The 26,136-nt window shown below is 35.7% G+C and overlaps 1 long non-coding RNA gene across 1 annotated transcript; it reads left to right on the top strand.

Moving 5' to 3' along the window:
- The first annotated feature begins 395 nt into the window (after positions 1–395).
- LOC115614497 lies at positions 396–26,136 on the top strand. The gene is made up of 4 exons (XR_003993742.1): positions 396–490; positions 15,470–15,476; positions 15,852–15,859; positions 26,126–26,136. It is a non-coding gene; the product is annotated as an uncharacterized LOC115614497 (long non-coding RNA).

Genomic DNA, 26,136 nt, shown 5'->3' with positions numbered 1-26,136 from the left:
ATCTCCTGTTTTCCCTCTGGCAAAATCACTATTCTTAGCTTTTTTTTCAAAGAGCTGTCAGATTTTTAAGTCTGGAAGACAGTTGAAGGACTAGGCTGGGTGACAGATGATTCACCTGGTTTACTGTTTAAAGCCATCCCCAGTTAGCACAGAAGATTATATATCCCAAGCCATTATTATCACTGGGTACTATACAACCCAAATCATTGGCTATTATATAACCCAAGCCATTATCTATCATATTTGAGAAGTAGCGGCAGTCTGGTGAAGTTCCTGCTGACTGTAAAACAGGAAAGGGAAATAGAACCCCATTTTTAAAAAGAGGAAAAAAGGAAGACTGGAACAGGTTGCCCAGAGAAGTGGCTGCCCCATCCCTGGAAGTGTTTAAGGCCAAGTTGGACAGGACTTTGAGCAACCTCGTCTAGTGGAAGGTGTCCCTGCTCATGGCAGGGGGGTTGGAACTAGATGGGGTCTAAGGTCCCTGCCAACTGTAACTGTTCTGTATGATTCTGTGCAATATTGCATTTGATATACAGTGAATTACAGACCTGCCAATAATTATTTCCATTGCTTTCCCCCAACTGTTGTAGCCTTATGACTTCAAAGATCTTTTCATACTCTCCTCCTCTAATTCTGCCTGCTTAAGTCATGAAACTGTACTTATTCTTTCACAAAGTATATGCTTCCTCTTTCTCTGCCATCAGGAGCTGCCACTGTTAAACATTTATCTGCCTTTTGCGAAATAATTGTTGGATAGTTCATTCTCTTCCAGCACTTGAGCTGGTTAATTTTTTCTCATTAAGGATTCTGAAGAAACCTTTCTGTTTACTTTATGATGTTTGGAAAACCAAAGATTAATCTTTTCCCTGTGTCAAGGACATGCAGTCTATCAGTCTTGGCACAAATTCATATTAGATTATGTGCCTGAAAATATCCCACTGGATCTAATTTTTTATTCTGTTTTCTTTTTCTTTTTATATTTTTCACTTTCTGCTCTCAAGAGACTCCTGCATTCCCAGAGTAAAATAGGCAGATATATTCCTATGTATTGTGCTTATTTTGCAGGCTACTTCATGAAAGAAATTTCTGGAAATTATTGCTGTACAAGAAGACCCCATTTAATGGTTAAAGCCTTAGGGGAGTTTACAAAGTTTTCTGTTGATTTTCCCATTCTGAACTCTGTGTTTGAAAATATGTAGTTATAAACAGAAATGCACAGTTAGCGATAGCTGTATATTCCAACAGTTTCCTGGGATATCTGGTATCATTACAGTGATTGAATGACAATTCTGAGTTTGTGTGCAAATGCAGCTGTCCTGCTTATTTCATTTGCTTGGTCTATAGTGTCTACAAGAAACAAAGCAACCAAACATAAGTGTATTTTCCTAGCCTGAACTAGGCTAGGATATGAAACAGCCCTTTAGATGACATAGCTTTAAAGCTTAGAAGACTGGAGTTAAAAGAGGTATTGTTCAGATGCTTTTAATAACGTGAAGGTGATTCTTTTTCTCTGTATTCCGGCCATGAAAAAGTAAGTTAGAAAAAAGTCAAGGTGCTTTATAGTATGAGGAGTTACCTTTATAGTATAGTCTCTGCTGTTTTACAGCAACCAATGCGTTATTTTCTAACCAAGTTAAACAGTTGTTTTAAGGAACAAGCCAGACCTTTCAATTCCTTAAATACTGTTAACGGAGTTGGTCACAAATGTTGCTATCTCCACAAAATCTGTGTAGAAAAATGTCATTGAAAGACGTTCCTCCTCTAGCCATTCTGGGTGTAATGCAGCCTCCTTTCATCTTCACATCTCACAGGTGAGAAGGGGTTTTTTTTAATATATTGAGATCAGAAAAGATACATAAGGGGGGAAAGCTCCCTGGAAGAGGCTATAATAAGACAGGAAAGCACAAATGACATATTACTGTGCTCAGCACTCAGTAGAGGATTATGACAGAACTGAATATTTAAAAATATTGTTCTTGTCAGTTCTTCCTGTGGATATAGAAATAAATGCCCAAAAGGAAAGAAATAAAGAAACTTTTTAGGTCACATGCAAGTTCTTCTCCTTCTCTTTAAGGTTGTTGTCAGAAGCTAACATATTAAAAAAAAAATAAATTTAGAAGCTTTACTTTTCAGGATGAGTAAATGGGAAAATAATTTAGAAAGAAAAGAAAAATAAAGTGCATAAGAGAGAAAACCATAAATAAAACTGATGGTTTATTGATGTTTTGCTTTCCAATTATTTGAAATTAAATCAATAATACCAGTTCTGCTTCAACATCTCTTTTTAAAAGAGATTATATCTCAGTAGAGTCATGAGCTTTTCCAGCACCATATACAACTCAGGAATCTGCTTCAAAAGCAAAGGGAATTGACAAAGACATTACTTGTTCAGGAATTTATTTTTTCAGACGATCATATTATATATGTTAATTTTATATGTTATTTTAACCTTGTAAAGAAAAAAATCCACGGAAATAGGAAAATTAGGCTTATTCATTTTTCCCTCTTTCACCTGTGATGGCTTTGTCACTTCAGCAGTACTTACTCCATGATATCGTATGCAGCTAGTTGAGTACTTCATCATCAGTCACAGTGTTTGTCAATATTAACTAAAAGACAATAGACATGATATATAGGCAAAAGACGATACAAAATTATTGGAAGTCATCCAAAATAAACTGTTTTATGCGACCAGCCTCACATTTGAATCCAAATTAAAATCTAATTTAAAAGGAGCTTAAATTAAAAAAGCTTACTTAATTCCTTCAATTTGCAGAAATATTCCATTCCATTAGGCAACTAATTTCTACCTGTCAGATACAGAATAAGAGTGGTCCCTCTCTAGAGGAAACTTCCTACTTGTAGTAATTAGGTATGAAGAACCTGGGAAGATGCCTATACTTTGATAGTTGCCCATACTTAACTCTCAGAGCTCATCAATCCATGGGTAAATGCAATTCAAGTGTCAGCTTCAATAATTTCATGCTACAGAAGTCTAAAATGAGGTTACATATTTCATAATTAAAAACAAAATTACTTTAATTTTTATTAGAGAATCATGAAAGGTTACCTTTGTGAAATCCATATATATAAATCCCTTTTGTTGATCTATTATTCTAATAAGCTTTTAGAGACAGTATGAAGAGGTCTTGATTACTATTAGAAGATAAGAGCCAGGAGAATGCAAGTAATAAACATCAAGGCAATAATAAACAAAATGAAGCTAACTGAACTGTGCAGACAAAATAAAAATGCTCCTCCTGCAATTCCCTTTGGATTGCACCTCCATTTATCTGTTTACTTCTTCCCTAAGAGCATGTACCAGAATAAATGGGGAAAACCCCCAAATGTACAATTTGCTGCAGAAAATGAAACACCACATTTCTCTGTGCTTTTCAGAGTGCAATTTCACTGTGCAATTTTTACAATTTTTAAGAAAAGAAGAAAAAAATATCATCAAAATTCATGTTTTCATAGATTGTTTTTACCTAAAGATAACCTGTTTCTGGATAAGATGGAGTGTGACTTGATCATCCTTTAGCTTATTGCATACAGTATTATATGCTTTTAACACGATATATATTTCATTATAAGGGTAAAAGGGGGAAAATAATTACACTGTTTTATTATTTCCATCTAAATCAAGACAAGTGTTTGTAATTTAAAAAAGTCCAAGGTGTTGTAAATGGATTTGGGGGTGTGTCAGTGAATTATTGGGAAGAAATTCTTTGGAGCAGAGGAAAGATTAACTTTATTTTATTGTCTTGTCCCTGGAGTATCTTAATTTTCTAACAAAGTCAGCATTAAGCTGCCTGTAAGTCCCCTTAGGGGTGAACACAGGCTTTGCAAAGTTTAAGTAGGAAAATCTCTGTAAACCTCAGTTGTTTAAGAAAACAAAAGCAACTTCTAACTGTTTCCATATAATAGGGTGAACAGCAATTTTTATATTCCTGCAGAGTTTCTTTTATTAAATTGCATAATTATCTTGAAAATAAGTTGCTATTAGATGAATGCACACACCAAGAATTCCACAGCATACTTTCAAGAATGGCATATTTGGAAAACAGCAACCTTTCATTTTACATTTTTTGCAGTGCTTATAGTAATTTTGTTAACACTTTAAAATTTGTTGCATCAGTAGGGGGTTATAATCCCACAGCATCAAATTAGCATAAGCACAATGTTGTTACATACAGCTGAGGACAGAAAGGGCTTGTTGGGAATTTATGTCAGAAAGAAATAATTGTTTTGTCCTAGAGGAGAACGGATTCTAAAATCTTCACCCCAGGTTAGCAGGAAAAGTGGGGATGCCTATGACACTTTTACCTAAATTCTTGAGTCTCAGATATTGATAGAGATGAGTTTAAAGGGCTATATCACCTGGGATATAAAAATAATCATTGTTCTTTTATAAAACAAATTGGATTGCTATTGCAAATGCTGAAAAAACAATTAAAGCCTAGTACATCACATATTCCTTGCAGTATCGCATATATGTATTACATATAGTGATATTCTTTATTTTAAGGAATCCCTAAATTTTTAAAGTTTTACGGATGATATTTTTTTAACATGAATATGAATATATCGGCATCATATAACTGTGTTCAAAATACCCTAATCAGCACTTTCTTCGATTGACAGCATCCCAGTAGGCAGTGAAAAAATATATTAAAAAAGCACCTCAGATTGCTAAACTGGAAAATATGTTTCTTCAAAAGGAATGGAGATTACATTTTCTTGGCATGGAATCTGGTTTTGTAGAGAGCTGGGAGAGTGTTCCCAGGTTCTTGTTTGGAGTCCAGAAAACAGTATCACACAAAGGGTATATCCACTAGAACAACAAGAGGAGGTACTTTCCAGAGGTGATTGAAAATATTTCACAGAAAATAAAAAATCCAGGTTTATGGAAATCTTTGTGTTTTAAGAAGAGACTTCAATCTCCACAAAATTATTTCGGAGGGATTCCTCTAAAAATAAATGCAGTATTTTCACATCAGATGAATATTTGTTTGAATTTTTTTACTTAACTTTTTAATTATATCAGCACCAATTGTATTAATATTTTTGGTTATCTCTATTATATTGAATATTTCTGCACTACAAACTGTCTTATTAAAAAGTATCTGGCTCCTAATGAAAATACGGAATTTTTCCCTTATGTGGGTTAAAATGTCAGTTCTTCATCTTGTCTTGAAACAAAAATAAATTTCAACATATTAGAAGATGGAGAAAGAACTGAAAAGGATAGCTGAGACCTATCTTTCAAATCTCTTATGGATGACAAATATTAGCCAATTGGAAATATTTTTTCATAAAGATAGCCTGAAAGCTGAGGATATCGCTGTGAGAAATTACATGATATAGAAATAGAAAATAATGAAAAGCATAAAAATATTAAAACTTCTCTATATATATACTTTTTCTCATTTTATATTATTTATTTTAAATAAGGAATAGAAATTCATATTGAATTGCCACAAATTTAAAGAAACATGTAAATACCATTTAATTTTATACACAATGGACTTGTGGAACCAGTGAGCGCTATATGTCATCTGAATCTAGAAACTTTGTGTATTTCATACAATAATTCAGAGTTAGTAAGGAAATATTTCTATTGCTTATCCTCCATAATGATCTCAGACAGAAGAAAAATGAAAAACCATGTTTGTTTTGATTTCAGTTATGACATTTGCCTTTAGTATCAGCATTAGAAAATAAATATTGGAAAATGATAATGCTAACTTCATTTTTTAAATTGTCATCCAAACACTAAATTTAGAGGGGTTTTTGTTTTGTTTTGGGGTGGTTTCTGTGGGTTTTGGTTTTTTTGTTTGTTGGGGATTTTTTAACTTGGACTTTAGGAATAATCTTTTCTAAAAGTGATATCACTAGTAGTCTATCTCCTTGTGTTGTCTTAATGATCCAGCTGTGATCAGTGTTGGAAAGCCTGTGCAGTAGTAAATGATCAGTGATCTACATTCTCACCCTTTCCACTATTTTCATAATTTGTGACTGCACCAAATAGAAGCAAAACACTTAGGAAATTCCATTGTATGTCCTTCATGTAAAAATTCATACGCACTCCAATTAGGATTATGACAGGGAAAAAGCCTGTCCTTGTTAACTGATATGGGTAGACCTCCTGACCTTCTCCCCTAACTTCTTTTTTGTACTGGGAGTTCTCCAGATGTTACGTAGCAAAAGAGATAGACTGTCCAGTGGCCAGCCGTAGAAAGCAATGAGAAAAACCAATGATCAACAAGACTAAGAATCCTTTTTAAAGATGATCTATGATTAAGTTGTACAATATAAAATAAAAAGCTTGGCTTTAATCCATATTTTGTTAGTGATATAAATAGGTCATGGGAAATTCACCTTATGTCTACATTAGTTTCTCTGCTACTAAAAAGATTTAACACAATATTAAGTGGCATTAGCTTACTTTAATTTTTTCAAAATTCTTAGAGTTCTTAGACGCAAAAGAGAGAAAAGTAAAAAGTCATACGTGTTTAAATTTGATATACAGCACAAGAAAGAGGAAGGAATTTATGGAGTTGAGTTGAATATTTGTGGCTAGTTAGAAGGTAAAACAAGCTATTTTAAAGTAGGAAATGTCAAATAGATATAAAAGTTAGTTAACTATACAGAACTGACACTAAGAAGCTAAAGAAATTATCTCCAAAATAAGTTCCATTTCAGTTAAAATTACAGAATCCTTAGACATATATATTCCTCTTGATATTTCAGCCAGAACCTATGCAAAGATTTTGCAAATTAGTGATGTTCCAGAATCATCTCAAGCTATCGATAAATGAATAGAAATGAAGCTAGATACCTGTTTTGATTTCAATTGCAGCATTACTGAAGAAATGGCTACAGCAATATTTAGAGCATTTTAGAGAACCCTGATAACGATAAAATTTTTAAATGTGCAACATTTGTTCCAAAATATTTCAATGCATAATCCCATTTATGTTCATAAATATTTACATAATTTTTTCCTTAGATCAATGAGATTATTTGATTGCTAAGCCTTAGTTAAATAGCATAATGAATGCTTAACACAAGGTCATAAAAGTAGGTCTAATGATATTTGAAATCTCAACTTCAGAAATTTTGTTTGACTGCTAATATGTCATTTAGGCTTCTGTGACAAACATTATGGACTGGAGATAGCGCATTCGTACTTGGGGATGTAATTAGCTTTAATAAATCCTAACTTACTTTCACTTTTTAAATAAAAATAAAAATCTTTCTCATAGTAGTCTTGTGATATTTTGCTATTTTATAGGTTAATTGGCCTAGGAGTTCAGCAAATCCGTAAGTTTGGCAAGTGAACTTGTGATATATGTAAACCCACCTGGTTTAAAATACTTTAGGCAGTGAGCTACTGTAGCTATTGCTTCTATCAGACATAATCATAGCATATTTTAATGATATGTTGATTAAGTGTGGATTAATACAAAGTAGACTTCTCAATCCTGGAACGATTTGAGAATTCATACTAAAATTCAGAAAGCTCTTATGAGGCTTGCAGGTGAGATTTGAGTGAATTCCTTGGATACTCTCACAGGATTAGAAAGCTGTGCTGCTGAAAAAGCCATGTGTGGCCTACCAAATGCAAGACTAAAAAAACGTCCTATGCAGTGGCATGAAAGATGATTTATTTATACAGCTTCACGAATAAATATGTGTGAATGATGGGTTTACAAGTTTTTTGCCTGAAATACCTTAATTAAAAGTAATAAAATTCCAAGACAAAAATAATTGTAATATCAAATTTATAGTTGTACTTATTATGAAAAAAAGGTATACTAACAATTAAGAACCTTATAGCATTTTCAAGGATTGCAAATAGTTAGAGAAAACAGAAAGTCGACAGCAAACAACTGCAGATAGATTTTTAACAGAGATACTTTAAATAGCATTTCTAAACTAGCCACACTCATAGAGGATGCCTATGAGAAGTCATCCTTATACAGTGGTTAATGTAGATTTTATATATAAATCTATTTTGTAGTTGGTTTTGAGAACACCAGGAAAATATCAGAAGCCTTCACTTCTTATAGATTTGTCAGAAGCATGACAGTGTTTCCAAAACTTTCACAATGGCAGTGAGTACCACTAGTATTCTTCACACAGAAAAGACTACTATAAGGAATAACCTAAAAAAAGTACCTGCTGTTGCATGTAATGTTGAGAAAGACTTGTTTCATTACAGTAGCATGCCATGTTCAGGATCAAAGTGTCAAGTACAGTTTTGCATTTTAATATTTATGTATATATCCTACTAAGCTAACAAGTAAACCTTCAAAATGAACTGCTTTATTTATATTCTAAAAAATATATGGTGGTCTTGGAATCACTTCTTGCTAAAAAGTGCCATGCTGTTCACAGGCAGCTGTCATTTCAGTAAACCATTTTTTTCTAAATCATGTTAAATGCAAAAATAAAATGCATAAATGATGCAGCTTTGAAAGCATCAATGTGACAATAAAATATGTAATACCATCAGCATGATTAACATCATCATAAGTCTTAAAATGAATCAGAGAATCATAGAATGGTTTGGATTGGACCCTCAAAGATCACCTGATTCCTACCCCCCTGCCATGGATAGGGACAGCTTTCACCAGATAAGGTTGCTCAAAGCCCCATCCAACTTGGCCTTGAACACTGCCAGGAATGGGGCAGCCACAGCTTCTCTGGACAACCTGTGTCAGTATCTCACCACCTTCATCATGAAAAAATTGTTCCTTATATCTAATCTAAATCTACCCTCTTTCAGTTTAAAATTGCTGTTCCTTGACCTGTCATTACATGCCCTGGTAAAAAGCTTCTCTACATCTTTCTTTTAAGCCCCCTTTATATGTTGAAAGGCCTCAATAAGGTCTCTCTGGAGCCTTCTCTTGTCCAGGCTGAACAAGCCCTACTCTCAGCCTTTCTCCATAGGAGAGTGTTCCAGCCCCCTGATCATTTTTGTAGCCCTCCTCTAGACCCAGTCTGTACTGAGGACCCCCAGAGCTGAACACAGTACTCTAGGTAGAGTTTCATGAGAACAGAGCAGAGGGGGAGAATCATCTCCTCCATCTGCTGGCCACACTTCTTTTTATGCAGCCCAGGACACACTTGACTTTCTGGACCACATTGCTAGCCCATATTCAATTTTTAATCCACCAGTATCCCTAAGTTCATTTCCACAGGGCTGGTCTCAATCCATTCATCCCCTAGTTTGTATTGACACTGAGAAATGCCACAACCCAGGTGCAGCACCTTGGGCCCACTCTTCAGAGCTTTCAAGGTCCCTCCGGATGGCATCTATTCTGTCAAGCAAATCAACTGTATCACTCAACTTGGTATCATCCAAAATCTTGCTGGTGCACTCAATTCCACTACGTTGTTGATGAAGATATTGAGTGATGTTGGTCCCAGCACAGACCCTTGAAGGACAACACTTGTTACTGGTTTCCTGTTGAACATGGAGCCATTTATTGCTCCAAGAGACATGTGGTCTCTTTTGATGGTTTAAAGTTGCTTCATCATAGTGTCATTAGACCCTATATGCAATACTAGTAGCGGATGACCATTTGTTGGGTTCACCAGGCTTGGCAGCCTCTCAGTAACATCATGAATATGAGCTTCCGGTAAGCAGCAAACTTCTTTAGAGAAATTTCATATGCAGTCTCTATGAAATTGTCTGGGTGGCAAATGGATGCTTTGGTGCCTCTCATCAAGGAATCTTTAATTACTAATACCTTATGTGCTTTTCTGGTGGCACTGGTTCTAAGATGGTTGGGTGGTTGGATCAGCTTTGCATGGCTGGCTTCTCCTGGATCCTGCCTGTTACTCACGTGCTCTTCATTCTCCAATACCAGACTGGTATACAGGGACAGGTCAGATAAGGGAGGAAGGTTCTGCCTTCTACCCACAGCAAAGACAAGCGCCCAGTCTCCTTCATCTCATAAGTTATTTGTGTCAGTCAGCGCATGTTTGAATTCAGGCTTACCTTCACAGCCTTAAGGCAGGGTTGGGACACTTAGCCTGGGACAATGCACAATATCATTCATTAATCTCTTGCTTAAGTTCCTTGATATTGTGATTCTTGTTGAGTTCCTCTTGTTGTTTAATATAGGTAATCCTGATGGCTTAAATATATTTATTGTATTCTAATAAAATGTTCTTTGTAGGATATGACATAACTCTTTCGTTACTACTAAGAATTGAGAAAAGACCATTTAAGCAAACTCTCAATAACTGCTGTTCATTAAAAACCTTTCATGAATACTCTTTCATCAAAAAAATTCAAAGCAGTTTGATACAACCTTATCAAATAAAGACTCCAGCTGACTACAGCAAGTATGGAATCTGAGTTGCAATAATTTTTATTGTTCTGGCGAGTTGGTCCTGGGTGTCCTGGGCAATGTCACACTTCTTTTAGTCACTCTCCCACCATTTAACTTTCTCTTGTGCTTTTTGGAAATGAATTGGCCTTGATGGCTTTAGAACTGTACATGTCTATATGATGTTGTAACAAAGAGGGAACTCCGGGCTGAGACCCTGGAGAGCTCATTTACCCATCACTTTCAACTAACTAATAGAAAGCTGTTGACAGAAAAAAAAAAAAAAAAAAAAAAAATGAAAAGAAAAGAAAAAAAATTCAGTGAAAAAACAAAATTCAAAACTGTCTATGAAATATGTTTTCTATTTTTTGTCAAGATTGAATTCCACATTTCCTAGACGATGACATATCATTTTTACCAGGCTAGGCACTCAAGACTTTTTTTGTGCATAAGTAGAATTTTAATAGCTCCCACAGGGAGACATTGAGGAAATTGTCACACCACGTTTGATCACTATCTCCATCTAGGTTTGACACTGTGAGAGGAAGGAGGCATACCTGCTGCTTTAAAGAAAAATGAGTCCTTCCCATTCCATTATACACTATCATGTGTAATTATTATCAGACCTGTTTGCATAGGAGTCATTCTTCATAGAAACAAGGAGAATTTAAGGTGTAAACTGTAAGGTTAGATTCTATCAGGGGTACTTTTTGCTAAGGTACAGCCTTTGCTAATAGTCATAAAACTCTTAATCCTGTTAAAAAAAAAAGTAAAATCAAGCCTCTTTTTCTTTCCTTCACTGTCCACTTACAACAGAGAATCTTACAATTTAACAGTAAGCTGTATAGGAAAATACATACATATGTAGGTCATCAAACAGAAATACCTTTTTATTAATGAAAACAAAAGGAAATGTGGCAGTTTGTTTCCTTTTATTTTCCTTTCAAGTTCTATGGCTTTAATTTGCAGCAAAGGAGTGTTTCTTTTTTGTTTTTCTGTAGTACAAGAGATTGATACTATTCCATAAAATTTGTGCTGCAAGGCATAACAGCCCTAACAGGACTGACAGTGTTAGGAAGCTCATAGAATGGTTATTTTATTTTACTTTTTTCCAGTTATACAGATCCAAAATAATTAAACTTTTAAAAGTGGAGGAACATATTAACAAGAGCAGGATTTTCTTACTTGTGACTCAGATGCAACTGGGAATGGCGGCATACCTCTCATGTGACTGTTGTATATCCCCACATTCACCTATGCATTCATGAATAGTTGATTGTAAAAGTAAAAAACACTTTCTCATAAGAAATACAGCAAAATTCTTGTTTAAAAAGCAGGAAGGTAATAGTTCCTCCAACATAGTTAAAACTCTTGAAGATAAACTTTAAGTTGATTTTAGAAGTCTAGTAAGGATGAAAGCTTTTCTTTTTCAGTCCTCAAACAAAGCTATTCAGCTTACTTAAACGTAATTATTAATTGTAACTTTGGAAATTCACAACTGTAATTTAGACATCACAAATAAAAAAACATAATTCTCTCCAGAGTTCTGTCTAGTAGTATCAGAGCTCTGAGACCATCTGTCCTGTAGAACTGTCAAAAGGAGAAAAAAGCTATGGAAAGCATAGCCAAGGACTGAATTTAGCTAGGATTTTGTTCTAAACAACATGAAATATTGTGCCCCAGTTGCCTTAATTGCATTGCAGTATCTGAATGCTAACTTCCCTGTGTGTTGTGGAGCTCCTGTGGAGTTCTTCTGTAACTCCTTTCCTTAGAAGTTTCGCAGCTCCAAAAGATCCTGGCGTTGTCCCAGCTATGCTGCTAATGGCTGCTCTGGATCCCACTGGCACCAGTGGCAGGTCGAGTAACTGGTGTTAGAGATCCAGTGGAGCTGAAGTTTACAGCTAGAGCCTTTCTAAAGTGAGCCTTACTGCCCTGCATTACCAAGGACCACTTGACACCCTTGTCACACCAGTCAGGTGAAATAAATACAGGGGTTTGACTGTAAGAAACCCCTGTTTGTCTGTTCTTTATCTCATTGGTGATGGAATTTCCTCACAGGACCCATTTTATCTGTGTGGATCCTGATGTATTGTGGAGGGCTGTCATTCCTGCTTGTCCGAACCCCTTTTTCTCTGTCATTTTTATGTGCTAAATGTATGAAGACTTCAGTAAATAAATGAATAAAGGGGATACATATCATGCGGATAGCACAAAATCATCCAGTAGTCAATCCAGGTATCACTAAGCCTTTAAGGTACATATATATATATCTGTTAAGTAGGTAAAATACACGTATGAGAGAACACTTGGGAAGAAAGAAATTCTTGTTTCTTCAGCTTCTGTTAGCATGTTTCTGAATTTGAATCCAAGATATGTTTTTGCAGTTGTTTGAATTTTTAACAAAGTTGGACCAAGTCATTCCAGAGTTTTACGAGAGACAGAGATATTGTTCCACTGGGATTAGATAAATTTTAAGAATTTAAAATTCTGTTTAGCAGCAGCCGCCTAATATTTTGAGGTCAAGCTATATTCAACCTTCCCTCCCCCTCTCCCACCCCCCAATTATTTTGAAGGTATTTCTGTTGAGTGCCAAAAGTTGACTATCCGGCATGATGAATAAGTGAGATTTGGGAAGTGTGAAATTCTGCGCCAGGCTCCAGGCAGACTGCCCTCCAGGATCTTGGGAACTGTCAAAGGGCTTGGCATATTTCTCCTAGTCTGCACACATCATCAGAAATGGAAGAAAAAACAAAGAAGCTGACAGACTTTGTCTCTTTGGCAAAGTTCTAATTGTCTGCATACCCTTTTTTGATGTGTTGCTGAAAACCAGATGATTATGAAATATAAAATAGTCAGCCAGCATGAATTTTATCACTCTTCATAAGTCTTCTGAGAGTGTATTCTCTAATACCTTTAACTGTCACACAAGATGTCATGTGGTTGTTAATTACCTGCAAGTACATTTTAAAAGCTTAAATGCTGACCACTGAAAAGTATAGTAAACTGAAAGGGTCAACTACTTTGTGTGTTAGTAAACAAAACAACAGCGGTCTCTGCCACAAGTTCATTGTCTGATGAGCCATCACTTAGGAGGTTCAAAATGTCTGACAGGTTAAGTTTATCAAAGTTGCATTAAAGCAATTAGAAGATTATAAAAGGTTTTTAGCACTTAAGCTTTCTGACAAATGGTCTTATAACAAGAATTGGTCATTTTATCTCCTTTTCTGTCAAGTATTCACCTTCAGTGAAAGCTTTTCATGCATTTGAATTTGTCTCAAATTTATGCATAACTACATTAGCAGTTCCTGGCAATCATTTGTTTTGCTTTTTTGCTTTCAGCCATCTCGTCTTTTTATACCACCTGCTGTATTTGCCTTCTGCTCAAAGTACGCTGTTGGCAGTTACTAATAATGCAGATTAAATTTACTTACTATGACAGGCAAAACACTGAGTAAAAGCGAAACAATAGAATCCTACATTCTTTTTCTCTGCTTAAGTAGTGGTTTAAAAGGCAGAACTAGATTTGTAAGAGCATTAATTCATTAACAAAGCAAGTGTCTTTTGGGGCTTAAATATAGACAGTGTGCAGAGCTGACTATGGTGGCATAATATCGCAAAGCTTTTAAGAGGTGTATATATATATGTGAAGTATAAATATGTCTACAGGTCAATTTTGATTTCTTGGAGTTCATTAGTATTTGCTACTAATCAAAATATAAAATTCTTAAAGAATGTAAATTATCTTGATTTGAATATCTTATTAGGTTAAATTCCTAGTTTTACCATTCCCCATCTCTAAAATTCCTGTCATTACTTCTTGCTCATGATTTAAAACAAGCTACAAGAAAACTATTTACAGCGTTTAAAGTGTGGTGATCAAGCCCAACCAGAAGCTGTATTTATCATGCATTTAAGACATGTGGTTAGATGGTGGCAGAAGTGATGAGTGTAGTAAATGACTGTCCTCTGAACCAATGTATCATTGACCTACAATATCCTCCACAGAGCAGCCTGGCAAACCTCCCATGTGAATTACAGCAGTATATGCCTTTTCCGTGTATTTAACTTGGTAGATGCATAAATTACAGTCATCAGAGAAAAAACCTGTAGTGCTTCATGATGCATTATAATAGGATTGTTCTATAACTGGCATTGTTAATGGGAAAAGATTTGAGGTTTGTTTTTTTTTTCCTAAATCTAGGTCAAGATAGAATAAGCATGTTAGGCATACTTTAGCCTCCAGATACAAATATAAGGATCCTCTTACTTGTAAATAGGAATCATTTAGAGCATTAGCAAAGAAGAACAACCTTCAAAAAGATGAATTTCTATACAGACATAAATGGTATCTTATAGAATATGTATATACTAGTGATTCATAGGTAGTCAACTATACAGAATTTCAAATTAGCTGGAAATTCACTGCCTGAAGTATTTTTAAGAAAGAAAAAAACTGTAGTGTGAATATAAAGTTGAAGCTCTTTAAAGATGTTATTTTTCTTTCCAGCTGGGGCCTCTTCCAAAGACTTTCATTAGACCTACAGATTGCAATGTTCTGTTGTAACTAGGGGAAGAGGATTTTTCGTACAGTGTCTACATTAGACATCTAATTTGAGAGCCTCAGTTAATTGCCTAGGCTCATTATATATCTAAAGAATAAAAGTAAGCATCTCCAAAGGGCACCTCAGAGCACTTCAATTAGGAGGCATCTACCTCCATTTATTACATGGAGAACTGAGACTTTTAGCTTTAAGGGTAAGTTTTCTTTACCTATACACAGAGATCTAACTTTGAGTGACTGGAGTTTTTCAGGAGGCGGGTTTCCATGAAACTAGTTATTTGTCTCCTGCTGCAAAGAGAGGTCCAGATTTCTCTGCAGCTGTCATTAACACAGAGACCTCAGCTGACACCAACAAGCTCATTTAATGCATGATGTAGCATTGGTGAAAAGACAGAAGTATCATCCAAACTCAGATATTAGCAAAATGGGGTTTTGTTGTTTTTTAACTGAGAACAATAGTACCATGCATGGAGGCATTGTCAGTAGAGACCATGGCACAGTGGCAGGGGAAGGAAGCCACCTGCAATAAGAGGGACTTCAACAGAGTCTAGGCTAAAGAAAGCAAAGCAGTAGAAATGAATGGTTTGGTTACTGCCATGGAGCCTACAGAGTTTGTGAAGGATAGATATTAGGAGTGGCTGCTGCAGTAGGCTGCAGAAACTGAGTGGGTTTGGGATCTCAGAAGCCGGCATACAACAGATGAAAAGCAAGTACTGGGACAGAGCATTCAAGGCACAGCTGTAGAAAAGCAATCACCATCAGTCATTAAAGAAATTGGTGTTATGCAGTAGTGGGTGTTTCAAAGTTACAAAATTCTGCTTTGAATGAAATTGTAAGATTATCATATTTACATCTGGAACAATGTAGTAACACCATAAGACTAAGCAACAGTGGCCTGGCATATAATTCTATTTTAGAAACTCATAATCATGTACCTTGTACAGTTCTGTGAGTACCTGAAGTAGCTACATGTACTAACTCTGAAATATTTACAACAGGAAGGGAGAAAAGTAAGCCATCAAAAACGAATTCATACATATGAGAAAATATTTTAGGGAATACTGAGCCAGATCTGAAAAATAAAAAGAGACATCAGGAATGTTAAAAGAAGTGCTGAATCTGACATACTTCATGATGACATATTTCAAAAATGTCAGAAAAGTTTTCAGAGATAACAGATTGGAGTGACAGAAATGTAGGATAGAAATTGGGAAACAAAAGCACCATGGACAAAAAACAAATGTGTGTCCTGACACAAACAGATCTGTAACTCTAGGCTTAAGCAATCAAAAGAGCATAGCATTACTGTATATTTTACCAATTAAAAACTCACTTGACATTGATATCAGATGCCAAAACTTTCTATCATTTTGCCTTGGTTTACATGGACAGGGCAGCCTGTTGCATAGCATTTTGCTATAGCACCAGTACAAGTAAAGGTTGCAAGCAAACTGAGAGACCTTAATTTCAGAATTAACTAATACAAGTTCATATTAAATCCATGTCAGAATGTGTTCCCATAATCTGTATTCTCTATACTCTATGGATAAAAAAAAAAAAATCTACCTTCTCAATGCATAAGGTGATTAACTATTGAAAGGCGATACTAAAGCAAAATTCTGCCTTGAAGCTACCTCATACACTAAGAATCACTACACAAATTGGGCTTGTGATAAAATTGTGAGTCCAAAGCTTCTGAATTTAACACCTGAGATATTCTGTAAATTCATATGCATCATGCAGATGTATATTAATAAGAAATTAATCTATTATGTCAAGAGCATCACCTCCTCTGCCACTGAGGTTTTTTTTCCCTGTAAAACTCCACTAGTCACTTTATCTAGCTTTGGTCACAGTTAAGGGGTATAGAGCTTTTATAATATTTATTGTTTTAATGTGAATTGTTTTCATGTCTATGATTTGATATCTTACTTTCCTTTTAAAGCTTGAATCAGAAATCTCAGAGACTCTCACTTTTTTCTCCCGTTTTCAGTATTAACAACAGGTTTTTTGTGATAATGATTTGGTGCTACATGACATTTCCAAAAGATTCTGTTTAACATGCGATAGACGAGAACCTGTACTCTGTGGGGTCACATTTTGCCACCCTAAGTCTTCAAAGTCTCTTAACATTTTGCAGTTGAAAGCAATATCAAAAAAATCATTGTTTTAAATTAAAATTGATTCATGACCAGAGAGCTAAATGCAGTCTTTAAAAAGCCAAGAAATCAATTTGGACTTCTGAATCTCTGAAGTCAGAGAAAAACATGAAAATGAGACAAAGAATAGACAAGATGGAGATGTTCGTCTAACATTATTATTAATATTTTCTAAAGGAAGTCCAAACATGAAAGAAATCAGAGAAGAAATGTGTAACACAGCTAGCTTTTATCTTTTATTTGCTATGAGAAACAGCCCCCTGAACGAACTTGGAAAGATTCAGGCACAATAATAGTATGTTATTAATAAAAAATACAACAGCAAGATGAAGGAAAAAAACAAGGGACACAGAAAGGAACATGAAAAAAGAAGAAACAAAGGAGACAGAGAATGAAATAAAGAAAAATAATTCATTGCATAATTTCATCCCTATCCTTTTATTTTCCCCCATCCATCTTCCTTTGTTCTTTCTTTGTGGTGTTTCGAGATATGAAGATTCAGTTCCTCCTTCTGAACACTGACTAGTATGCTGTGATTGACGTGTCACCTGACAAATGTTTTGCAAAAATTGAGGTATATATCATGTATAAATTGTTCTGCAGTTGGCTTTATAAAATTGCTATGTTGCAGTTAAAAATTTTCTAGAAACTACTTGTAATAGCAACATCAGTCCACAGATGAGCACTGAAATGTTTTTATTTCAGACTGGTTGATTCATCTTTCATAATTCTATGAACAAGGCATTTGCAGTTGGGTTGTAAAAGACTCTGCTGTCATTTTTATTTACCTTAATAACTTTCTTAGTCCCTGGGAAACATATTAGATAACACCAAATTCCAAACAGAATTGTTATATCTCCTGTATTAACTGCACTGTGTGGACAGTACTGTTCCATTGTTAAAAAAGCATCCACCAACAAACAAAACTAAAAAAAAAACCAAACAAACCCCAATCAAACAAATAAAGCCCTCACTTACTAGCTCTGAAGTTAATTTCACCCTTTAAACTGCATACTTCATAGAATCATAGAATCATAGAATAGGGTTGGAAAGGACCTTAAGATCATCTGATTCACCATCCTCAAAAACCCAACAATCCATTCTTGTCTCTCATTAATGAGGCAGATGATACACTTCTGTGTAATTGTGTCATAGAATCATAGAATCATTTGTGTTAGAAAAGACCTTTAAGGTCATCAAGTCCAACTGTTAACTCAGTACTGTCAAGTCCGCCACTAAACCATGTCCCTAAGCACCATATCTATACATCTTTTAAATACCTCCAGGGATGGTAACTCCACCACTTCCCTGGGCAGCCTGTTCCAATGCTTGATAACCTTTTTGGTGAAGAAATTTTTCTTAATATTCAATCTAAACCTCCCCTGGTGCAATTTGAGGCCATTTCATCTCTTCCTACCAGTAGTTACTTGAGAAAAGAGACCAGCAGCCACCTTGCTACAACCAGATTTTGAGTTTGCCCATACTGTTTTATTTCTTGCTTTTTTGGTCAGTGTTCTTTAACACACAGCTCTTTTACAAAAGCAAAAGAATAATTCTCCTTACATCACTGACAACTTTTCATTTGAATGATTTTTTCATTCTAATGATCTTAATCTCAACATCATTTTATTCCCTCTTGAGTCACAAGTAGGTTCCTTGCTCTTGTGGAATAGATGGTCTGAGATCCTCTTTTAAAAATAGATGTGTTATGGTTTCTGCAGAGAAATGGACTCAATATTCCAGCTGGTCCCAATGAGTTCTCTGCTCCTATGTCAGTCTGTGGCATCCAGTCCTTTTTATTTCTTGATTAGCTATAGATATTGTACATTTTTAACTGTCAGAGTTCAGAACACTTGAAAGTCATTAAAAAACTAAGGAAAACAATAAGTGCAATGTTATTTCAGTTCTTTAGAAGGTACCTCAAATCCAAGTACACTTCCTGTGATAAATATATAATGAATTTCATGGTCCATAGGAATTACAATACTAACATTAGCTACATACGTACAATAGTTCATCTGTCATCTGCAGTGCTTCAGACATGGACCTGGTAAATATTCTACTGCTTCTTCCATAAAGATGTTTTAAATGGTGGGAAGGTGAAAAGCTGGTTCTGCACTGAGGATTACAAATAGGAAAAACAATAAAAACCTGATTTGAATGGGAAAAATAATTGCAATCTGCCATATGTTGGATATTTTCATAACAAGGAAAGACTATTGTGCATTATATTGACCACCTCAGGATGACAAATGCAGATATTCACATTTTCACTTACCACAATCTTGATTGCTCTATAGGTATTTAGCACTGAATATTTTCATTGGCCACTTTCAAATAGATAGAGGAAATATGAAGCTAGAATCACTATTTGGTCTGAATTTCTCCCTAAATAAAAATACATTGGAAATCTCTGACACTTTTCAGTTTTAACAGGCATACAGGTGGGAAAAGGGTGCTCTAAAGCTGATCAGAGGTCTTGTGGTCACTGAAATGCTTGAACAAGAAAAAAAAAAAAGCATTTACTTTAGCTCAAAATGCGAAAGATCAGTGACACTGACACAATGAGTTTGAAGTCATATAATGAAGCTGTAGCCCAAAGCCTAACCCTTCCTAAATTAGTCTTTTATCAGAACACGGGATTTTTTTTTTTTTTTCCTTTCTGAAGTGCCTTCACATTTTTTGCCTATTGAAATTAACCCTTTAGGAAAACATGTGTGATAACTCAAAGCAAGTCTCTTATGCTGGTATCTGGAACTTGAGGTTAAAAAAGGGAAAATAAAATTTGGAAATTACAGAAAGTGTTAACTAACTTACATAATTCACTTTTGTGCTGAAAGGGTCATGTAGTGCTTATTTTGCTTGCTTCTCTAGGTAAAAGTACTATATATTAATTTCAGACAATGAAAATTTAAACATTTTTGAGAAATCATATTCTTTGAATAAAGAATTGTGCAAGTCTCTCTCTATTTTTCCTTCTCTGTTTTTGAGTACAGTATTCCCTAACTAAAAGTGCCCGTCGGGGAATGCAGATAGAGGTAATAAAAGTATAACTGCCTGAATGCCACCAGGATAAACAGAAGCAAAGGAAGCCATTACTCCCTAACTATTGTTTATTATACACAAGCATCAGGTCTCTCACATCACCTGCTCCATTAAATGACATTGTGTGGGACATGAAAACATTTAGGTAGCATCAAACAAATCCTTGAACTGCAATAACATGTTTACAGAATTGTGTGAATATAGGCAGAGACTAGCAATAATTTTAAAGTATTCTGAGTGTTTCCTATTATATTTCATTTTTTCTTTAACATCTTCTTAAACAAGTATTTAATTTATGTTGGGAGGAGAGTGACTTTTTTATTTATCCTTTAAACACGTTTCTGTTTCTACTAGGAAGTAAGTAGTGTCCATATAACATTAGATTATCAGCTTAGAATTCTTGCAATAGTGTCAGCCTGCTGCCAAGACTAAACTTTAGAATCTAAATGTCCCTGAAAAGTGCCACCTAAAGTCAGATGTGAATTTTGCAGCCAATTCCATTTTCCTTAAGTTTGAGCCTTAACTTTACATATGAACTCTATCATACTTCAGGTTATTCAAAATCTGCATTCAGATTTGCTTGTCCATTCGTTGTTCTCTAGTGTACTTTTGGAAAAGAACAGGTGATCATTTTAAAGTGCTGCAATCTAATTTTTGCAGTCTGAGTACCCCATTGTTGGTAACAATGACAGTTTAAAAGGGGGCACTTTTCTTTCTTCAGAATCCTTTTGATTATGCTGAAATTGCTAGTGCATAATTTAGCTCTGGTGAACAGTGAAGAGAGAATCTTTTGAAAATGAAAGAGAGAGAAAAACACTGATTTTCATGGAAGTGCATTAAGAACTTAAACATACATATCCAAAGCTTAATTTTGAAAAAGATTGAGTGTTTTCTTCCTTTATTGAGCATACTCAGCTTCTGGTAAAATTCAGTTGAGTCTGCAGATTGTAGCAGAGCAGGTAATTTTTGACAGATTTTTCTTTAAGAAGATCTGGCAAATATAAACAGTGTAGGGTCATAAACAAAGTTATAATTCTTTTGATTCCACATTTAACATGCATAATGTTAAAAAATACCTACATATTACCAAGATGAATAATCAAAATGTGTTTTATTAGGAGCTTACCATGAAGAATGTTTTCTTTTGACAACAAAAGAAAAAAAGAGTTCAAGTGAAGCATGAGACCTAAAAGATTTTAATTATTAAATCCCAAACAAAGAGTTGAGTTCCTGTAAAAATTTGTGCTCTAATTTGGAGAGACTTTCTCAAGCAGACAAAGTGGACAAATCCATTGCAAAACTCTGGAATTCATATATCTAGATATTTTCTGAAAGTATGACATTTGACTGCTCTGCACAGGAGACAGCAAAAGGGATGCTATTTCCTTCTACAGCCCTCTCAGGGCTGCTTCTGAAATTGTGCCTCTGTATGAATACAGAATAAGGACTTAGGGGCCAGTACCTTAAAATTTTAATAAATGTATGATTCATTTGAATACTGATGATAGATTGGCCTTTATTTCCTGTTCTAATTTTTATGGCACCATTTCAGAGTTAAAAAGGGAACAGCCTTTTGTTCCAGGAGTCAACATTCACTGACTTGTTTGCTACTTTTTAAGAGCCATTGAAGCTGTCAGTGGCACTTGACAAAGGAGAAACCAAATAATGAGTCCTTGAATTGGGTATGAATCACTGCTGTGGGATACCGGAAATTCTACAGAATATGTATCTCAATATTAAAGACTTAAACAGGGGTTTGCAGTATTGTCTGTATTCCTAAACATCAGCGTTTATGGTACTGTCTTGAAGTGTTACAAGGTCAAATGAGTTCTCTTTACAAACAGTGGCTTTCACTGTTTCTCAGTTATACCTGCATTGATCAGGTGTGTGATAGCAGTGAATCAGATCATTATGACATAGTGTGATGTGTGACTAGAGGACAAATGCCATGCTGCATTTTCAATTCTGATGGCAGGTGATACTGAACTTTAGAGATTACATATGCATTGTCACAAAGTCAAAGTCTAAATCCCAGGGACTGAGATGGATGTTATATGCTTCTATGTACAATATCTGTTTATGATGCCCTTGACTGCTATGTGTTACACTTCAGTTTACATGCGTGTTCAGAAATATGAAAAAGTCCAATAACTCTACCACAAAAGTACAACTATTGCACTGGTAAGTAAACACAAGGGCTGTCTAAATATGTTTATGTCTAAAAACATTTTTCATTTAAATAGATAAATAAGAGAATCTTTGGAAAAACTAGTCTCACTTAAAAGCTTTTATGTGGGGGTGGCAGGCAGCCTTCATAGATTTTGTTATGTTTCAATTAAATATGGTTTTGATTGTTCTGTGGAAAAACAACAACAACAAAACAAAACAAACACAGAAATTACTGCCAATATCACTTGGGAAAGCAAAAAGAGCAGAACACATACTGTACATTATAGGGAAGCGAGAATGACTTCATGCTGATTAAAGACATCCTGAAACATTCAATTAAAAAAAACCAACCAGCTAATATATCATTATTTGTATAGTTATAGCAAGGCGCAAAGTTTGTGATTTACAGCACAAAAGCTTTTCTGACAATTGTCCAATTTGTCTTTCTAAAAAGAGCAAAACTTCTAGAGTAGATTTAGACAGAGGTCTTAAAAATGCATCTAGAAGCTTATGTGGCAAAAAAATTAAAAACATCTTTTAAAGTTATTAAAAACTTTGTCTCAATAGCTAGAAACTTCTTTCTAAACTTGTTAAAAGACATTTGGAATTTCTTTGTTTCCACCACGCCTCAAAGTCTTAAAGCCTAAAATCTAAAGTTCCAGGCTCAGAGACTCCTTGAAGCCTTAGTAATTCATAGGACAATCAAATTCTCTTGTATATGATGTGACATAATTACTTTTAAGAAAATTTAAAATGGTGCCATGAACTGTACTAAGTCTGACCTTCACCAACTCTTACTGTAATTATCTGTCCCAGCCAAAGGCTTTTAGAGACATGAATTGGTTATAAATCCCTATAAGTATTCTTGTTGCACTTTTTAATCAGCTGATTTGTAGCACTTACTGATTAAAATATAGCATTTATTTTTGGCTCCTGTCTGTCTGAAATAAATTTGATAAGACAAAGACTTCTTGACACCAAACAAGAGTTGTTTTCAATCACTTTTATATAAAATAGTTGCTCTTTGATATCATAGTTTAATACACAGTCTCGATTGTGTCAGATAAAAACCCAGAAAACTGAAACCAAAAAGCCAGAAAAAGAGCTTCAGGGCTTCACTACAGATTTTATACGCAACCTTTTTTGATTCTAGATTGCGTTGTAGGTTCAAGAGGTTGAAACCGCTTACGTTAGCATGTCAGTGTATATGAACTTCAGTTTATTAAAAATCTGCCTACTTAGTACTGACATTACCAGCTAACATTAACTTTCTTGTTAAAAAGGTGTTTGTTTATGTGAAAACCAGACTAAAAGTGACACTAATAAAAACTGCGTTGATAAAAACCGCATTGTAGTATGCCGAAACTTTCAAGTCTGTTGTTTGTAAAGCAAAGCTGTCATTAGGATATAGCAAGGATGTATGCTTCAAGCTGAAAATCTTTTATGATGATGCATCAAAGAAAATGCCTGATAAATCTCATTCTTAGGTAATAACCGTGAAAATATTGCCAAAGTCTTGGGTTATTTGGTATACCTTTACTAGATAATTACTGTAATTTGGAATTTTTTCTTTAACAAATGAAAATTGTCTTTATAACAGGAAATAACTACCTTTTTTTTTTATTTTAACCAACTCAGATTTATATAGGAAGAGTGTGTTTAATGTCGAGATACAATCTTTTCCTGAATTCTGTTGGTTCACTTTTTAATGTACCCCTTGGACTATATTAACAAAGCCTTCTAAACATATTTCCAGAGGCAAGGACATCTGAGAATAGGTATGCCATAAAATAGGAGAAAAAAAAAGGGTTTGTTACAAACTTTGTAACCAGCTTTCTATGATATATTTCATATTAGTAGCAAATCCATGCTAATGTAGTAGTCACTAGGGATTGCTTAAGAAACAATAGCAGTAGGAAATGTAAACTAAATGTAGAAGTTGATTTTCTTTTACAGTTTTCATTTAATTTCTTTGGGACTCCATTTTCCTTAGACTTTGCAGGAAGAAAATCGAGAATGCTTAGGAAGCTGAGAATGTTTTTCTCTTATCCTCCTGTGACTGCATATGATAGCAGTAGCAATCCCTGATACACTGTTCAGAAACACAAAGGCTAATTATAGACTGAAAACTGATGGTGTGAATTATAGTATTCTCTCCAGGCAAGGTGAAGAGAAACAGTATATTCCTGTTCCTCTTTAAAGGTTAGTGGCTTTGCTGAGGTAGTGTGCTTTTGTATTACGGTATAAGAAACCCTTTCTTAATGGCACTATTTTGCTCTTTCTGTATATATTTCATCACTGTAGTTGCTCATATGCATCTATCAAACAGGGAATTTATGTCACTGACACGCTTGGGATGTGATGGAAAACAGCAGCAAATTCACAAATGCATTCACCTTCTAGTTCTCTGCAAATAAGTGTGCGTGCTGCTACATACCATTTACTTCTCTGCATATTTTAGAATAAAAATCAGAATTTGGACTTATTCTAACTGAATGACTGTACTACTGTTTACAGATTCGTGTTTATTTTTCCATATCTTCTCCTTGGCCCAAAAACCTGTAAACACCTGTTTACCAAGTGGCAAAGTTTTAACAGGAAGAGCAACAGAGCCATCCTCCTGAGATATTTTGTCAGCCATATATTAGTATAAATAAATTACTTCTGTTCTCATGTAAAGGAAAATGCAAGCAGCCATTCTCTGGAGGGTTATAAAGCTGTGGAAAAGATGTCTCTTTGAAATCCAGAATTAAGATTCAAAGCTCTGGAGAAGTTGAGATACAAGGGAATGTATTTGCATGCCTACCCAAGGCAATAAATACCCTGCTTACTGTGTTAAGCTCCCAGGTGGTGTGCTTCACCCTCTGCCAGTATTCTGAGATGAGCTCAGGCACTGACACCCAGCCGTGGGGTGTCAATTCTGCTCTGCGAATAGGCTGTCCACGGCCCGCACCAGCATACCCAATAGCCATATGACAATACAACATGTATTGTAAATTCTATGTATTCTGTCATCTTTATCTGTTTTTTCTAATTATAACATATATTCAGTATAGCCAGAAATGTAGGATTGTTCAGGCATTGCATTGGTGAGGATGGTTAAAAAACAAAACATGTTTTCTTCAGCTGAGATAGGATGAGGTTGATTATGAATTTCAGCAACTCTTCTGTGGCCTTAATCACTAATTTTATTTTATTATTAGAAATTAGGAAGGAAAGAAAGAGGGATAATTAAATTTCTTCCAGCTTCAGACACCATCAAAGATAAAAATAAAGCTACGAAGAGATATCTGGGGGGCAGCGCCAGGAGTGACGGTGGCAGATTCAAAAGGGTCATCATCGACCACTAACGATCAATTGCCGAGGTGAGTATCTCCAGAGAGGATGCCTTTAACACCGAAGCGGGGGGAAGCACACCGTCCAGAAGCCTCAGTTCAGAGCGGCAAGAGCGACCGAGGGAGCCTCAAGCCCTCGAGAGGACTTGCCCGGGAGCCGGCAGCTCAGCTGGCGCGAGCAGCTGACTCACAGGGGGCGGCGCCAGGGGTGAGGGCACCAGCCCTCAGTGGATAAAAACCCATCCCAGGGAGCGCGAGCGACCAGGGGCGTGGCGCGGCAGTTGGCGCAGGCAGGGCGAGCAGGCAGCGAGCGGGGCGGTGAGCACTCGCCTCAGGACCAGGGCCCGCTCTGGGAGCTCTGCCCCGGCGGTGGCCAGCGTAGGCACCCAGACGGAGCCGATGAGAGGGGAGGCTGCGGCGCAGACCTCGGAGTGTAGAAAGTGCCTCGACTGGTCTCTTAAGGCGAGGGTGCACAATGGGCAGGGCTGCACTCGGTGCGCCCTGGTGGAGGTCCTCCTGCA

Source organism: Strigops habroptila, chromosome 1 (genome assembly GCF_004027225.2).
Source record: "Strigops habroptila isolate Jane chromosome 1, bStrHab1.2.pri, whole genome shotgun sequence".
In the NCBI taxonomy this organism is placed as follows: domain Eukaryota; kingdom Metazoa; phylum Chordata; class Aves; order Psittaciformes; family Psittacidae; genus Strigops; species Strigops habroptila.
This window is presented reverse-complemented; position numbering and strand designations above follow the sequence as displayed.